At 37.0% G+C, this 13,967-nt stretch overlaps 1 pseudogene; it reads left to right on the forward strand.

Annotated features, from left to right (window-relative positions):
* The first annotated feature begins 3,035 nt into the window (after positions 1 to 3,035).
* LOC122361705 lies at positions 3,036 to 11,826 on the forward strand (annotated as a pseudogene).
* Positions 11,827 to 13,967: the final 2,141 nt, after the last annotated feature.

Raw genomic sequence — 13,967 nt, forward strand, 5'->3', positions numbered from 1 at the left:
GTCATCGTGGCCATATTACCCCCTGAAGTGAGGAGGCCTTTCGAATTATATGTACTTTTTAATTAATGTCTTGGTGATTGTGTTAAAAATTGGGTCACCGCATTTGTGCTGTGTAATCAATTATTTAATGTTTGTCCATGTGGGATTCAACGGACTTCTTCTTTTCTTGATCATTTTGTTCAGCTTAAAACAAACTTTTAACGGGATGAGTTAACTTAAAAATTGAAACGTTGCCATCATTTGCTCGATCTCAAGTTTTTCTAAACCTGTACAATTAGTTTTTCTTCCGCTTGAGCAGTAAAGAAAATGTTTGAAGACTGTGGTAACCAAACAGTTTCTGGCCACTGATGAAATCCATAGAATGTTAGGACTAACAACTATTTGTGGCCCTGGACTACAATACAAGTCATAAGGGTAAACTCTGCCAAATTTAAATGAGCTTTCCATTAATAAGTGGTTTAAGACAGGATAAGCTTACAAATAGATGAGGATCGACATTTAACCTTAAAAAGTTAAATTAAGTTCTTAGTAATGCATATTACTAATTACTATTTATGTTTTGATTATATTTACAGTAGAAAATTTACTAAATATCTTTATGGAACCTGATCTTTATTTAATGTCCTAATGATTTTTGGCATAAAAAAAAAAAAGTCAAGAATGTTTGACCCATACAATGTATTTTTAGCTGTTGTTACAAATATACCCCAGCGACTTGGTTTTTTTAGTCCAGGGTCACATTTATGTAGTTGGCAACATTCTTCAAAATATCTTCTTTAATAGTCAACAGAAGGAAGACATTCATACAGGTTGGGAAGGTATGTAAATGATAACAGGTTTTAATATTTTGTATCTTTTTTTTTCATTCACAATATTCTTTAGTTAATGTAAAAATGACAAAAATAACAATTGTGCTAAAAAATATTGTATGATATCTGTTTATGCTAAATGAAGCTTAATTATGCTGAATTGTACATTTTATGTATGTTCAATGTAATTAATCTCATTACAGTTCAAGTGTGTACATACATGCACATTACAGTTTCTTTTACATAAACAGGAATAATTACTCCTCCATATAAAGCCGTTTCTTGTTGGCAATGGATTTAGGTCGGGGAATTAGGAGGCTTCATAAATTAGCGAGACTGCAGGGTTGGTCAGCATCGTGGACATTTTAACAAATGCTTTCTAATTATATTTCCATTCAGTCCTGGAGGAGCAGATACAGAATAGGCTCGCTCTGTAGTAGGTCTGTTTCCACAGCGACCAACGGTTAAGCCTAGTTTTGCACTTGAATGAGTTTTCAGTGGATCACTTTTCTCAGAGTAATTTGTCTTTTGATAACCTAGTTCATTGTACTGCATGTGCAACACTCACGATCGCGTGATACTTCAGACACCATTGTAAAGACGCTCATCTGCATTATAGTCATGGCTGTCTGACATAGTCATGCATCAGTGTTGGGTGATGAAACATGCTGTAATTCCCTCTGTTTATTTGCATGCTATTTTTCCTTTTCAGAGCAGCATCTCTGAATGAATTGACATGCTGGTGATATCTCATTAGTGTGGTAGAGCAAGCGAGTGGCAGCTGCTATCAGACATTTCTCCGTCAGTGTGAGTGGCTCTGTATGTGCTTTATTGGGAGATGTGTTAATGATTCACGAGCTGATGCTGAGATTACCAAAGCCGAGATGCAGAAATGTTGTGTGTTAGAGTGAGCAATTGCTATTCAACAGCTCATCTTCACTAGACTGGTTCAAAATAATTGGAATATCCCCTACTAGTTCCTCCTTTTCAGCTTTTTCACTGCCTCTAGTAATGAACATAGTGTGATAATAGAGCAGAAAACACGTCTTGTGTTGTAGAAGTATATGTAAGGGATGATGCACGCTCAACCGATTATTACAGAAATATGAATCTGAATCAGGTCTTCTTTCATCCTCAAGGAGTTTTATTATAGTCATCACCGACTCACTGTAAATATTCCACTTATCAAATAAATATGGACATTGGTGTTGCTGCATTATCTTACTTGTTGATTTACTTATGGTGCAATCTTATTTGTAAAAATCGTCTATTCCAATATCACAATTTAAAAATAATATTTGTATAATTTGCAGTCTCTATGTTGGTTATTCTATGGATTCTATGGATTTGTATTTTTTTATCATTACAACATTTTGTTTAAATATTTGTGTCATTTATTATTTATTTACTTCTAAAAGTTTTTGGTTTCTGACCATAATCAATTATTAATACTGAAAATTATGTTCAGTATTATGTATACTTACTGTTATTTGTTTTATTTGTTTTAACAAATACGCTTTCAGCAAAGATGCATTCAATTTATCAATGCTAGACTTTTATATTATTTCTTAATTTCTACATTTCAAAATTTTCCATGAATCAGTTTTTAAGCATTGGGGATATTATTATCATCTAAAGAAAATGGGAACGGCAGGAATAGTGCAACAGAGGCCACTATTGCAACCTGGTCTTACAAAATAGGCTCATATTCTTTTGCTATATTATATGCTCATGCAGAGCCATCATTAGACTCCCTTTGAGATGACTACCCATACTATTATAGACTCACATTTTTTACAACTGCAGTATAGTAATCCTCTGTCAGTGCTGAAAATGAGCTTTAGTGTGCTTGTTTGATATAATTTTTTTAGGCCATTACCCATGATACTGCATGCAAAAACTTTTGCTGTTTTTGTGCGACTACAGCCTCTTGGAAACTCTGTTGGTGTTGCTTTGAAAATTCACATATCAAAGTCCTAATTATCAGGCCACTTTAAACTGACATGTGCCGCTAATTGGCCATCAGCTCAATTTGAGACATCTGTGCGACTGCATCAGCAATTGTCCAATTGTCCATTATCGGTTTTGAAGAGCTGCCATTGAAATTAAGGGGCACATTTTTTTTCCCCTTTAAACTAGCTTTCCATTATGCATGCGCATAATAAATATTTTGAAACCTGAATAATGTGGAGCAGTCATGTCGCTGTCACTTTTGTCCACAGGCTCAGAGCAAGGAATGTCTATGGAGGAGAAGCCTGAAGCTCCCATGTATGTCTATGAGTCGACAGTGCATTGTGCCAACATCCTCCTGTGCCTGAATGAACAGCGGAAGCAGGACGTCCTGTGTGATGTGACAGTGCTGGTGGAGGGGAGGGAGATCCGTGCCCACAGGGCAGTGCTGGCAGCTTGTAGCCAGTATTTCTCCCTGCTGCTCAGGGCCAGACGGAACACGAGTCTGGTCATCAACCTGCCACAGAAGGTGAGTGTCCTCTTTTGGCAGGGGGTACAGATTCAGCCTACATTAACAGCCTGCAAGGATGCACCTGAATGACCTGGCGCTGAAAACATCACAAAATCCCAGCTGTGTCAGAAATGGGGAGAAGTGAGATATAAACAAGCTAATTTTTGTTTCTTTTATTCATTTTATTTGTCACTTTTTGGACCATTATTTCATTTTTTAGTAAGTCAATTAATCAAAATGATTTGTAGCAGATAACCATTCTTGTCTATAAAATGAAAAAATTTTTCAAAATACAATGATTTGAAATATTTATTCTTTTCAACTATTAAAAAATGTTTTCCAGTGACCACGAAATATTAACCAGTTTATCATAAATATTTTTAACATTAGTAATAATAATACATATTATAAAGATAATAAATAATACATTTTATTTAGCAAGTACACATTCAGTTGATCAAAAGTAATGATAAGCACATCAAAAATGTTAATGCAAATAAATGTTGCATCAAATCAGCATATTATGTTTTCTTCAGAATCACGTAACACTAAAGACTGGAGTAATGCCCGATTCATTTTAACAATTAAATAATATCTGTTATGTGTGTGTGTGTGTGTGGTCTGACCAAAAATCTTTCTTTATCACCAACTGGGCCTTTATGAAGCAGAATATATATGAAACCGTTGCAGAACCAATGCATTTTAATCAAAATCCAAACAAATATGCTGCATGAGCACTTTTCGATTTAAATTAGATCATATAATAATTTCACAATTTAAAGCGAAAGCAGAACAGTCTGACTGACGCTCTGTGAAACTACTACATAAAACATATCTGCATGAAACAAAACAGCAGACCGGCTGATTGAGACTTGTGGACATGCAGAATGTGAAACAAAATGATTTGTCGCCATTGGCGATCTTTTTGCAGATCAAACCAGTTTACCGTTTGAACGGTATATCACCCAGCACTTGTTATGTGCTGTAATCTATTAGCGGTTCTACTATATTTTTGATCAAAATATTTTCCTTTTAGGAATACTGTGTTCTAACAAGCAGTGTGCTCCTTTGTGTACACATAGATGGGAAAAGTCCGACAGGAATGTGTCAGTGAAGAAAACATGTTCATCGTCTGCAGCTTTGAGTTGGCATAATTGCTTATGTTGTTTACCAGGAGTGTTAGCAGAGTTCCTCTCAGAACTTCACTGTGCTTGAGGAAGTATGATTTATTCATGGCTGATTCTGTGTGTTGTAATACTTTAGGTGCTTTACGACCTCAAAGCTCAAAGTTATATTACAATATCCCAGATATGTCAGAAGGCCCCCATTTGCCTCTGCTTATATATTAATTATCGTTCATCTTCAAAACACTTAATGTCAAATTGTATTCTGTAATGACCGGAAATTGGCTTCATATCTCATTCTGTCCTCAGAGCCGTGCTGAGCTTCTTCCCCTCTTGCTTTATAGTGTGGAGTCTCTGCTTTCTGCTTTGTGTGTGTACATGCGTCCCTGCCTGCTGCCCTCATTAGGATTGCTGGTTATAACATTAAAGGAGTCTCATATGGCGCTTGGCTTCCATAAAGACATGCTTCTGCAGGCGGCAGCTGCTGATGCCAGCTGAAAATAGATCCACAGAATGCTCAGCATTTTCCCCTAGCTTTTTTTCTATTTATTAGCAGCTCTGGAGGACTGACTGAATGTCTGGGAGCTGTATTTTCAGCAGGATGACTTTCTATTTTAAAGATGATGTTCTTGATGTGGTTGCACTGCCCCGAGCATTCATGGATACCTGCGAGAGCGATAGAGTGATTGAAAGTGATGAGAAGGGTGGTTTATTTTTGTTCCTGACCTTATGCAGTGCACTTCATTTTATTGACGTGAAGCTTGCGAGACATTGAATAGGAAGCTCAGATACTTTGCAGCATACATGTAGTTTTTTTTATAGCATGATTTGTAAAATGTGATTTGAGGATAAGCTGATTATTCTCAGTCACGTTTTTACAAAAATATTAAGTTTTGCTATCACTCTGAATGAATCGCATTTAATCAAATTTTTTCTATTTTAATATATATATATTTTTAATCAAATAAATGCAGCCTTGTTTAGCATAAAGCCTGGGTATACTATGTGATTTTTAATTTCAGTATTTTTTTTTTTTTTTCTTTTAAATTACCTTTGTCATCATTTAAAACTCACTTAATCTTTAAAGATGTTAATAATTTACTAACACTGTTAAATGTTATTTATTATTGGCAGATATATATTTATTTTAAAATTTATATTTATTTAAAATATATTTTTAAGATTTTTTTTTTATGCAGTTTATTTGGACAGGACAGCATAGAGTAGACAAGATAACATTGTAGAGAGAGAGAGGAACTGGCTTCAGCAAAGGACCACAAAAGGTTTTTCATACTTGGGTTACTGTACTAACCACAAGGCTACTGGCACTGACATTAGTATCAGATTTTAACATCCACCATTATTAAGAAATATCAGTGCATCACTATTACCTAAGTCTTAAAGAAACGGTAGTAAAACAGCCTTTGTAATTCTCATGAAGGAGATGGAACATGTATGGAAAGAAGGCCAGAAACCTTGAGTGGACAATGGGGTTTTTTGGGAATAAAATGGCACAATAGTGCCCCTTATTTTTATTTCAAAATACCACTGATGACCCTGAAATATCAGCTTGTTTTGTTTTCTTTTATAGATCACGGAGAAAGGCTTTACCCCACTGTTGCAGTTTGCTTACACAGCCAAGCTGCTGCTTAACAGGGACAACATTCAGGATGTCATGCGTTGTGCCGAATTCCTGAGAATGCACAACCTCAGAAGACTCCTGCTTCCGCTTCCTACAGGCCCAGATGAAAAGTGAGGCTGATGGCTTGCAGAAGAGCCAAAATCCACCATCACCTCATGCTCTGCTTCAGAACCATCGTGATAATGGATTAGAGGATGCAAATGTGCAGCCAAATGACTCCAAACCGCCACTGTCGGATCGAGGCTGCACCCTGAAACTGAGCAATTAAAAGTCACCCAACAACCTGCATCAATCAGACCAATCTCCAACTTTCGACCTTCCTCGTTATCCCAAATATAGAAAGTACCATCAGGTTCTTGCTAAGCACTGCGCAACCACCTCCTCACACAGCAGTACCTCAAGCTTACACGGCTCTCTGCAGGATACGTCACCAGCAGTGAAGCCCAGGGCCTTGATCTTTCCAAGGTTAAAGCTGAACCAGCAAGCGGGAAGACTGTGTGCTGCTAGACTTGTCCGAGTTGGAGCAGGACGGTCTGGACGAGGGTAAAGAGAGTGACATGGAAATGGAAATGGAGTTTGAAGAAAGACCGCTTAGTTCAACACCCAGCGAATTGCCTGTGAGCAAGCGTTCACCAGTGTGCCTGCGCTCCCTTGTTAAAAAGGAAGTCATGTCTTTGGATCATTGTCTTACCGCTGATCTGCAACTCACCAGCAGAACCTCTCCCCTTCAAGAACAGCAAGTTGCTCCAAATGACTTCCAAAAAGACTATCAGGCCTTCATTGGGGACTTGGAGTGGCATCTTCAAAGAAAGCTGAGAAATTAACCGATGGTATGTCGCTCAAGTCGCTTTCCTTTGAGAGGATCTGTTCGCAAGAATCTGAACAGGAGAGCGACAGAAGAAGTGTCATCTTCTTCCTCTCGGGCCTCTTACCATCTGGCGGCACCTGCACACTCTTATCCGGGTGAGAGCTGTTTGGCTCAGGACACCCCCGGATGACTTATGGGCAGGTTCCAGCCAGTCGTTCCCCTGCTCCAAGCACTGTCCCACAACTTCTGTCTCTCAAGAGCCCGCATTGACCTACCGCCGCCGCCAAAGAGCAGCTGTCCAGTGCCCATTAAAAATGTGTCCCCGTTCGTCTCGTGCCGAGAGCCACGTTAGAACCTCAAGCTCTTGCTCTTCCTACTCCTACGCTGAGGATGGCAGTGGCGGATCTCCTTCCAGCCTGCCCCAGTTTGAGCTCTCTACCTCTCCTTGTTCCACCATGGCACGATGTCTGGCCTTTGAACACCAGGAGCATAGCATGTCAGGGCCATCAAAGATCAAGTGCTGAGAAGTCGTCGACACTAATTCCAGTGACGAATCTGGATCTTTTCCGACGGAGATAGCTTAATCGTCATTTCCTACCAAAGAGCACACTCAAAGAGGTTGGTATATGTTTGGAAATATTAGTTGTGGCTCAGAGTTTGGTAGTATTAGTTTCACTAATATTTGGGATACAGAAAGTTGCACATTCTGTATTCCAAATAAATAACAAAGAGTTGATATTAAAACTTGCAATGTAGCACTGCATGATTCATTAAAGTAAAGGGGGTTATTTACAGTACCATTAGTGACATATCGGCATAATTCATATCGGCACCGCTTGTAGTAAACCACTTTTAAACGCTCCTGTGTGTGTTTTTTTTTTTGCATGCTCTGGTTTAGAATTACAAAACCACAAGTTTATTTACTTGTTTTTGCAGCGTTTCATATTGTAACATCTCTGTTGAAAACAATGAGCAGTCAGAGGTGTTTTCAGTAGGTTAATCAGAAGAATTCCCTCTGAACTCACTTTTGTTTTCATAAGTTTACAGTTGCAGTTCATCAGAGAGAAAAAGCACATACACATACAACACTGTAAACAAGAGATTGTGTATTTAGTCATTGATTTATCAGTTTCTGGTCAGTTCCTTGGTCACTTGCATTTTAAGAGCTTTGCTTTGTTTCTCTAGAATCTTTACATCTTGAAGAAAGTGGTTTTTTTGACTATTGGTACTGAACATCCACGTATACTGTGTTAAGAGTGACAAGTGTAAAATTACATTGAGTAAGATTACATGATTAAATAGTTCAAAGTCAGTGATCATAAGCTTGTACTTGATATACTAATTCAGTACAGAACAGTAATAAAAATTTGTTAAAATTATAATTTTATTATAAAAAAATAAAAACAAAACTTAGAAACTTAGCTATTGAGTGATTCTCTGCTGCAACGCCATGAATAAAAAAATTTATTTTTAAAGTGAGTATTACTGCATAACTGTAAAGACTTTTAAATACAAGCACAGCAACCTGAAATCTTTCAAAGAAATGCTAAGTTTCTATCGCAATCACAGTTGTTGTTGTTTTTTTTTTTATCAGAAAATCACTATTTTGTTTTTGAGATTTGATTAGTATTATTTTGCTTTCCCCCCCGACCAGTCCATCCCTGTACAGTGGTTGGTACACTTTATCAACATTTAAGCTTTTGATGGGCACAGGTTCAAATCCAGTTCTTGATCCCATTAAAAAGCTAAATCCCCATAAATAATGATGAAAAAATTTATCATTACAAAACATTCCCACATTTGATTCCTGAGCATGTGAGATTGAGAATCAAGCTGCAGTAACAGCAGAAACGCTGGAGGGTTGCCATGGCAACAAGCTCTGAGCCGTTCTTGTTCCTAAGGCCCCAATGACATAATTGTTCCTCCTCCTGACAACACTGACACATTGCCAGTTCAAGAATCTGTGTATGATAATTTGCTGTCTCATTTAGTTGTTTGATTTTTGATGACCCAATTGAGTTGTTGTTGTCAGTATACAAATGACTGCAATGATGTTTTTGTGGGACTCTCAGAATGTTTCGAAAGCGGATCTATAAAATGCCAGATATTATGAAACCGATAGCTTCAGATTTTATAATGTGATTAGCTAAGTTTCCTTCTGTTGTAAAATAGCTGATATGCGCACACCTGTGACCGAACATTAGTTCTGTGTTTGATGCATCAAGTTGCTGCATTGCAGCAATTTCTGCCTTTTTATTTATGTCTCTCTTTTGTTAAGATTTCTAAAATACATAAAACAAGATAAGCTTGCTTTAATATATTGTATACATATACTCTGTCTACTGCAGTGGAAAAATATTTTACATTTGTTTTTAACTGTACTTTTAAAAAAGAAAGAAAAAAACATCTACAAGTAGGACTATATATTCTTATTAAAGATCCATTCTCTAGAAAATAACTTTTAATATCTTATAGATTATTGCTTCTTAAAGTGATAGTTCAGCCAAATATGAGAAAATTCTGTCACCCTCATATTGTTGCAAACCTCTACGGATTTCTTTCTCACAAAAACATTTCTGTTTTCTCGTTGACTTCCATAGAATGGAAAGCTCCATATGAGGCACTGTAGTATTTTTTAGGAACTTCTGATACTATGGAAACTTAACACAAAACTAACACGGTGGATAAGTAAATCATGTCAGTTTTAATTTTGGGGTGGACTATCCCTTTAAGTGCATTCATCTAGTTTCAGGTACTTTAGATATTAACTGGCACACAGTATTTAAACTGTATTACTTGGCGGAGAAATTGTTTAAGAATGTCAGTAACAATAAATGTTAACTATTTCATGATCATGTGATGATGGAAAGGAATGGAGTCTTTTAAGAGTGCAACAGCACATGTCAAAAAAATACAGTGATACCATGTTATTTTTTTTGTTAAATATTTAGGGAAATAGGTTATGAAAAAAAGCTACATTTGAGACAATACAGTGTAGAAATGTCTTCAGAAACAATCTTTCTATAGCCGTCTTCATTTTGCCCTTCACTCTGCCTGGGTTTAAAGCTCCCAGCTGCAGGTCCCCAGACAGAAGTGGGGCAGCTGCCCCAGGCTCCCATCTGATGATGGGCCGCTTCACCTCACTGGCTAACAGATGAGCCCTACTTCCCACAGTATGAGTGCCTTCTCCCAGAAACGACCTGACTTCAGAGAGAAGGAGAGGAGAAAACGTGCCTGTGCTGCTGGAAGCCTAATCTGTCATTCTAGCCTTATTACAGAGCTCTCTGTAGTAGAGCAGTTAAATATAGACCTCCATTTTTACACAGACTGAGCAGTGGCACAAGGTCACAGCAGAGAGGAGTATTCGTCATGGTGATCACTATGACCAACTCCCACAGCAGGTTTTTAAGTCAGGTTTCATCTTTGTCATTGCATGGAAATGAGAATACAGTGACTCTGTTCTCAGAATTTGTAATTGAACCGTAATGTGTCCTGTGCTCGTCTTCATTTGCATGACATTGTCAGAGCTATGCTGTGATTTAGATGGATAATATAAAGAAGGTAAACTGAAGCTTGTTTAGTAGCTTAGTAAATGCATATATTAATAACTCACCTAAAATCCTTCATTCTTTCAGTTTGAAGAATAAAATGTATACCTATGTGTGTGAACATTTCAATTTACAGTGGTTTTAAATAAAGTACCATATAGAATATTATGCTGATGTATTTGATCAAAATATATCAAAAGCAGTAATACGTTGAAACATATTTTAAAATGTTTTTTGATATCTTTTAAAATATTATTATTCCAGTGATGGCAAGGGTGAATATTTTGTGATTATTTATCCAATCTGTACCGCATTAATCGATCAGTATCTATCTATCTATCTATCTATCTATCTATCTATCTCATCTCTATTCTCTGTGTCTATATAGATACATTTTATAAAGTCTCTTACTGAAAAATTAGGTTGTTTATTTATCGTTTTATATTTCATGAGTTTCCAAAGTTTATTTTTCTAGTTTAAGTCTGAATGCAAATAAATAAAACATTTCATACAAGTTAGATGGCAGTGTCATCTAGTGGTGAAGTTCCATATTTTCTGTGAAGGTTGAGTGAAATTTGCTGAAGTCACATTCACATTTGAAGTTACATGCTGCAGGAATTACATCTTAACTCTAATATGCTGTACACTCGCAGGTGAAACTGCCTTTCTCAATAGACCAGATCACAGAGCTTCATGCATAACGACTTTCAGCTGATGATAAAGATGCACACGCTGACCTCAGATCAGCTAGACTTCATCCACAACATGAGACGCAGTAAAACCGCATCGCAGCTCAGCGCTGCAGAAAAAGAAAGCTGGACTGCATCCAGAACCTGGAGCTTGAGATTCACAAACTGGTAGGCTGCTTAGCAACCTTAGAGGCTTGCTTGCACACTTCACAAGAAGTTTTTCGATATCGCTTTCATTAATGCATGCGTTTCTCCTCTGCTACTAGGTCTGTGAGAGACAAAAGCTCCTAACCAGGAACGCAGCCAGCTGAAGATCTGCATCGGGGGAGCTGTGGAAAACTTCTCCTTTTTGTCTCAGGAGGTCTGTAGGGAAGAGCAGCGGAGCCCAGGACAGTCTCAGTCTCTGTATAATCTACACCCAGACCGGTTTCATCGGTCCAGACCTTAGAATCTCTCCCAATCCCACCCAGTATAGACGTAACTCTCATCACAGAACAGTGTGCTGTCGTCCCGAGGCTTAAATGACTGCCAGGGCGTAATCGAACCGCCGCACTCGCACAAAAGAGTGGACAGAGAGGCTGTGCCGCCCCAAGACACTGTCACCTCTGAGAGGTCAGAACCTTCCCACATGGGCAGCTCGAGCGTGACCACTGATTTCTGCCAGGAAATGACCGAGAAGTGTACCCAGAAGAGCCGCCCGAGAGAAACTGAGTCCGGTAAACTGCATTCATATCCTCTATCATGACAGTTGTTTCTGTGTGTTCAAACGTTACGCTTTTGCCAGTGTTAAGTTTTGTTCGGACGCTATTTTAGGAGACCGTTCTGTAATTTACACTCACGGTGCGTCAGCTGATGTGTTTTTGTTTGTGCGTATAGGTTGTTCTCTTCACATGCTGTATAGGATGCTAAAATCATTTCATTTTGAACATTACCTTCCTTTTTCTTATTCATTATATGGTATCTGGTTCTCAGTAGTGCTGAGCTCTACGATAAATCACGATAAATTAAAGTTTTGTTTATGTAATATATGTGCATGTACTGTGTATATTTAATATGTGTATATATACAGACACACACATACAGTATGTATTTTGCATTTATTTAAATGTGTATTTTATATTCATATAATTATATTTAATATATAAACAACAATTTGTCTTAAATGTATACATGCAGGTGTGTGTATGTAAATAAAATATAAATATACACAGTACACACATATATTATGAACACAAAAACTTTTATTTTGGATGTGATTTAACCGCAATTAATCATTGCTCAGCACTAGTTCTCAGATTTATCTCAGGAATTGCTGATCTTTTTGGTAACTTTAAATCAAGCAGCATATGCAAATGTGATATTGAGTGTTTGAAAGTGTTTTGTATCTATTGTGCATTTAAGCATTCCTTACGAAATTGAATAACGTAGAAACTTTACAGCTGCTCACCTGAATTTGCAAGGCGACAAACAATCTGAAAAATGACCATCTGATCCCTTTCTGTACAACGGAGAAGCTCTTCTACAAAATAGACGATAAAGCAATGACAATTTGACGATTCCATCATTTTGTGATGAAGCATCATTTGATATGGAAGCAATTTTCTGCAGATTTTTTTTTTTTCCCAAAGCATAGTTTTCTAGACTGTTAAAATGATTGATCAGGGATGTCTGTTGTGTATATAAAACTCTCCGAGCAAACTTTAGTAAATTAATTTATTCTGACTTGGTCCGTTTTGGCAGCTTCGTACTTGGATCTCTTCGATCTGATTTGATTCACGCACATGATTAATGAGGGCAGATTTGTTTATTTTATTTTTTTTGGTGGGTGTTGCTTAATAATTTAATGTTAAAGGTTTTTATACTTGCCACTCTTTACACAGTCTTTACACGCTGGTCCTAGTATTTTCACTTTTAAAAGTTCTCACTTCACTCCCTCAATTCGGTGTAATTTTTACTAGTCTTATAACACATTGATGTGTTTGATTTAATAACACGAGGTGAAAATTCAAGCCTTAAGGTTAACACAGTTATAAAGCTTAGAGCTGCATTTCTATTTTTGTTTCTAGGAGCCACTCATATCCGTTAAGTTCAAAGGTGAGAAGGGGTATATGTTTTAATGTTTTAATTACTTTGAGTCTGTTTACTCAACTATTGTGGACTGCATGACTTTAATAAAATGTAAGACTTGATTAAACGTCATGTTTAATATTTTGTTTTACCATTCCCAGTTTTGGGAATCTGATTGAACATGTTGGCATAAGTTCACATTGTGTAAAATCAATCAAAATCTCATATAGTCGTGTAGGTTCATTTGTGCACCGTAAAGATGACTCTCAAATTGACTGTCAAGACTTCAGATATGTCCTCATAATGTTTACAGATTATTCTCATGACCTTCAAGTATGGATTTGGATAAATCCGGGCATCATGCCTTTTGTTATATGATGCACCACAGTTGTGATATGAATTTTGTGATAAGAGGCAAATATAAATATGATATTAGTTTACATGCAGTAGGGAGAGTTTTGACATTCACAGATCTACCTGTAAAATCGATATACCTCTCGTCTCGGACAAGGTCTGTAGCAGAACCGGTTTACAACCTTTTTAAAAGACGTTTTACAATCGTTTCTTTTATGTAGATTTTGTATTTATTGTACATATTCTGTTTATAGGTATTTGTGGGATTCTTCGAAAACGATTGTTTTGCTTTCTTTTGTTAATCAAATCTTGAAAAGTTGTGACCTCATTGTTCATGATCTGTATTTGTTACATTCTTGAATGTGTCCACATTGAATTTGTCTACTAGGATATTAAATAAATTGCCAAGCATGTTTTATGCAGATTGAATGTGTTTTGCATCATTTGCTCCAAGGAGTATAAAAT

The sequence above is a fragment of the Puntigrus tetrazona genome, chromosome 17 (genome assembly GCF_018831695.1).
Source record: "Puntigrus tetrazona isolate hp1 chromosome 17, ASM1883169v1, whole genome shotgun sequence".
NCBI classification, from domain to species: domain Eukaryota; kingdom Metazoa; phylum Chordata; class Actinopteri; order Cypriniformes; family Cyprinidae; genus Puntigrus; species Puntigrus tetrazona.